At 25.7% G+C, this 5,587-nt stretch overlaps 1 pseudogene; it reads left to right on the forward strand.

The window, feature by feature from the left end:
- Positions 1-877: 877 nt before the first annotated feature.
- On the forward strand, positions 878-1,004 carry LOC131173585 (U5 spliceosomal RNA; annotated as a pseudogene).
- Positions 1,005-5,587: the final 4,583 nt, after the last annotated feature.

Raw genomic sequence — 5,587 nt, forward strand, 5'->3', positions numbered from 1 at the left:
TAAAGATATGAATCAACATTAGAAAGTATATACCAACTACCAGGCCTTTAAATTACTACCACAATAGTTATTTTTGTATTTTGCGTTTGATCCATGGAATCAATGGACCTACCTTAGCAACCCATGTTTCTACCTAGTATTGCCTAACTCAATAAGGCCTATTCATTTGGGTTGAATGTCAAGATATATTTTGCCTTACCAAGCCTTAATATTCATTTTTACCTTGCCATCTTTACTAATAAAATGCAAAATATTTAACATTTTGTTTGGGAGGTGATGAAGTAATATAAAGTTTTTAAAACAAGATTTTTCATGATTTTTAAATCTTTATAATTTTTTATTATTTGAGAAATAAAAGTTTTATAAGTTTTGAAGAAAAAAAATTTTCAATCTCCCAATTTGGTAGATTAGAAATGAAAGTTTTTAAAACTTTTAAAAAATTATAATTTTTATTAATTTTGTTGTGAACTAATAGAATTTTTTTAAGTTTGATATTATATCCACTACTGTATGCAACATAGATTCTCATACAATGGTGGTTTTCATGGGCATTTGCAGTTATAGCAATTGAACACACAAGCATTTTGTTTAGAGCTTTTAGTAGCCAACTTTTCAGAAATAATGATTTCGATGATACAATGCAAATCCACAATAAGCTCAAAATTGAAGTTCATTCTAATTTAATAGCTCTGTTAAGGGGAGGAGAATTTAGAGGTTGAAGCGAACAACAATCGGGACTGAGAGCAAGACTGCAAAGTATAAGCTAGAGTGCAACTGTGCAAGTGCATTTTGGTCCATAGGTCCCACGTCAAATAAAAGAGAAGTAAGGTGTCAATGAGGGCTTCTTAAAATGACGAGAAATGCTACACAGATCAAGTAGCCCAGCGGTGAGCACATAGCAAACTATTCTTTCGCCTTTTAATAAAGAATATCGTGTGCTTGTCGACCATTTTACTAGGTGCTTGATAATGAGAAATTAATGAGTGTATATATGAACTTGTAATTTTTTAAGAATCTTTTTATTCTTTTTACCCGATGTTAGAGGTATATCGGTTAATTTTATGCAAAATATATAATATAATATACTTTTTAGTTATAAACATATAATTAAATATAATTAAATAAGAGTGGCTTTGACCTAAATTTTTTCTTTTTACAAAAAAGTTAAATAGATATTAAATAAATACAACAACCTCCATTTCTATAAGTTCTATAAATTGTAACTACTTAGACTATTAATCAATGTGCAAAAATCATAGAAAATGTTAAATTTATAAGAAATTACTTATGAACTAAAGTGGCGTTGGAATAATTTCTATACATTTATCTCGATTTTCTTCAACATGTTTATAGGATTTTTACAATGAAAAAATGATCAAATAAACCCTTGTACTTCCAATAAAGGGTCAAATAAACCCAAAATCAAATTTTGGGCCAAATAAGCTCAAAATTAAGTTTTCCTTGTACTTCCAATAAATGGTCAAATAAGCCCAAAATCAAATTTTGAGCCAAATAAGCTCAAAATTAAGTTTTAGGCTAAATAAATCATCTACTTTCTAATTAAGACCAAATAAGTTTACACCTAAATATTATTTTTCTTTTTTCAAATAATAAAATATTAAAAATAATAATTTTAATATTAAACAATTTTATCCACTATGTTTTTCAAATTTTTTTGAATTTCATTTTAATTAAAACTAAAATATAATTTTTAATATTTAATTTCAGAAAAAAATAATATGTTATTAATTGTGTACTTATCTGACCTTATTAAAAGGTACAAGTTTTTTTTTGCCCAAAACTTAATTTTTGGGCTCATTTGACTCTCTATTGAAAGTGTAAGAGTTTATTTAGTGTTTTTTTCCTTTTCACAATTGAATGCTTTTTTTTTCCAAATAAATATAATGTAAAAAAAATTCTAAAAATGGGTTGGAAAGAAAATATTTATCCCATATATGAGTATTAATAGACAGCTCATAGTTCCCTTTTGTTTATGCATATTCAATTATAGAGCTCATTCTTTCAACCATCATGTACACAATGCAAAAATAAGTTTCAATAATATACTTATATTCAAATCAATATTCATATGATTGAAAAATTCAAAGTAAATATTGTATATTTCATACCTGGGTAGATTATGATGATTCTTCATTTTTTTTGTGAATAATCACCTCCTGAAAACATAATCTCCTTGCACAATTCTTTGTTGTGTCATCTAATATTCAACATTTAAAATTTTTAATTTTAATTAAAATTATAACATTTTATATAGCAAATTTTAAGATGTTGTAGAAATTATAATGCTTTAACGTAACTTTATAACTCAATTCACAGTATCTTCGTAAAATGACACTATTTTCTGTAAACTTATTTCACGTAAAATAAAATACATATGTAATATGTTTTGTAATACAATAAAAATATTAATTATAGATAAAACCAAATAAAATATTTTCATCTAACATTCTACATTTAAAATTTCTAATTTTCATTAATATCCTAATTTTTTTATAGCAAATTTTAGGATATTGTGAAAATTGTGCTGCTTTAGCGTAATTTTACAACTTAGCTCACAATATTTTTGTAAAAAGATATTTTTTTCCGTAAAGTAGTTAATTGCGAAAAATTAACTAACTTAATGGAAACGTAAACTTGCTTTATGTAAAATGAAATACTACATATATAATTTTTTTTTTAAATTGAAAAAATATTAATTGTAAATAAAACTAAATAAAATATTGTCATATAATATTTCCTATTTAAAATTTATATTTTAATTAAAATCATAATATTTTATAGTAAATTTTAAAATGTTACAGAGAAGGTGATGTTTTAACGTAATTTTATAACTCAATTTACAATACTCAACTCAACTCAACTAAGCTTTTATCCCAAAAATTTGGGGTCGGCTATATGGATTTGTTTTTTCCACTCTGAACGATTTTGAGTTAAATCCTCAGAAATGTGTAATGCTTCTAAGTCATGTTGTATTACTCTCCTCCAAGTTAATTTAGGTCTACCCCTTTTTTTCTTTCTATCCTCTAACCTAATGTGCTCTACTTGTCTAACTGGAGCCTCATATAACTCAATTTACAATATTTTCATAAAATGGTACTATTTTTCATAAAATAATTAATTATGAAAAATTAACTAACTTAACGGAAAATGTAAACTTACTTCACATAAATTAAAATACAAATATAATATTTTTTGGTAATATTAAAAAATATTAATTATATATGAAATCAAATAAAATATTATCATCTAATATTTCACATTTAAAATTTTTAATTTTAATTAAAATTATTTATAGTAAATTTTAAATATTATGGAAAATATGATGCTTTAACCTAATTTTACAACTCAACTTACAATATTTTCCTAAAATTATATTATTTTCCATAAAATAGTTCATTGCAAAAAATTAACTAAATTAATGGAAACGTAAACATGCCTCATATAAAATAAAATACATAAATATTTTTTTACTACATAAATAGTACAAATATTTCATATATATATATATATATAAGAATTAAATACATATATATATATATATAATTAAAAATTATAAAATTTAATATATTTATAATTAAAATTATCTATAAAAGTTAAAATTGTCAAAAAATAAAGATAATATTAAGTTACATATATCTATTTATAATATAATAAATATAATATATATTATGATTTTAATTAGTATATAATATATTTTAAAAAAAATCATGTATAAGATCTTTGGTAGGCACTGTATCCATTGGAGATATTTACGTATACTTTGAAGGAACTCTTGAACAATAGTAATGAAATTTTTTTTGCTAGGTTGTTCTGAACCACAAACAACATACTTGTTTGATTTCTTCCCTTGTTCTATATTCAGAATATAGATAACATAAGGAAGATACACAACTTTTTTTTTGTGTCATTCCCATAGACGGCGCGACTAATGCTGTTCTTAGATTTTTTCTGTGAGTATCGACATGCAAGACAAAAGAGACTGATGTTGTTCTTAGATTTTTCCTGTGAGTATTGACATGCAAGACAAAAGAGAAAACATCGAGTGGTAGCTTTGGATAACCTCTCCGATATTTAAGTCAGTAATTGGAATTGAAATTGAGAATAATTGACTAGAGAAAATAGCAGCATACCTAATTATGGAGGCTTGAGCCCTTACATAAGCATCAAGTAGACTCCTATTTGGATAAAAAATGTGATTATAGTAGATTCCTATAATAGAGGAAGTTCAATTAGAGTGGAGTTTGGAATCCAAATAATTAGGGATGCTTATCCTCAAAAGATAATATTTGTATTTTAGAGTGTTAGTGTATCAAAAAAGATAAGAATCAATTCCAGTCATTCATTTTGAAGGTTTGATGTCTATATAAAGGGTAGGGATGGAACTACCTAGTGGCCAAAGTAGTTACCCACAAACATGCGGACCATCAAGGAACATGATTCCTCCAAGCCCATGGTTACTCACAAATGAGGGGTGATTCGCTCCTTTAAATTTACTTAATTTTTATTTATTATGAGTTGATTAATAAAACTCATTAATTAGCCCATAATACATAGACTTATTTTGGCTTGAACCAATCATTACTAACTAGTTATAATTAACCAATTAGGTAGCTAGCTCTTCAACTTTATAAAAATACCTCTTTACACATTCATTACAAAAATAGTTCTATTTATTTTCTATTAGAAAGTATACACCAGTTACCAGGCCTTTAAACTACTACCACAATAGTTATTTTTTTATTTTGTCATTGATCTATGGAATCAATGGACCTGCCTTAGCAACCCATGTTTTTACCTAATATTGTCTAACTCAATAAGGCTTATTCATTTGGGCTGACTGTGGAGATGTATTTTGCCTTACCAAGCCTTAATATTCATTTTTACCTTGCCATCTTTACTAATAAAATGCAAAATCTTTAACATTTTGTTTGGGAGGTGATGAAGTAATATAAAAGTTTTTAAAATAAGATTGTTCATGATTTTTAAATTTTTATAATTTTTTATTATTTGAGAAGTGAAAGTTTTATAAGTTTTGAAGAAAAAAATTTTTCAATCTCCCAATTTGGTGGATTAGAAATGAAAGTTTTTAAAACTTTTAAAAAATTAATTTTAAAAAATTATAATTTTTATTAATTTTGTTATGAAATAACCAAATATTTTTAAGTTTGATATTATATCTACTCCTGTACGCAACATAGATTCTCATGCAAGGGTGGTTCTCATGGGCATTTGCAATTACAGCTATTGAACACATAAGCATTTTGCTTAGAGCTTTTGATAGCCAACTTTTTCAGAAATAATGATTCAGATGATACAATGCAAATCCACGACAAGCTTAGAATTGAAGCTCATTCTCATTTAATAGGTTTGTTAAGGGTGAAAAATTTGGAGGTTGAAGCAAACAACAGTTGGGACTGAGAGCAATACTGCAATACTGCAAAGTATAAGCTAGAGTGTAACTGTGCAAGTGCATTTTATTCTCAAAAGTCCTACATCAAATAAAAGAGAAGTAAGGTGTCAGTGAATGTTTCATAAAATGACAAGAGAAATGTTACACAGATCAAGT

This window comes from Hevea brasiliensis, chromosome 14 (assembly GCF_030052815.1).
Source record: "Hevea brasiliensis isolate MT/VB/25A 57/8 chromosome 14, ASM3005281v1, whole genome shotgun sequence".
In the NCBI taxonomy this organism is placed as follows: Eukaryota; Viridiplantae; Streptophyta; class Magnoliopsida; order Malpighiales; family Euphorbiaceae; genus Hevea; species Hevea brasiliensis.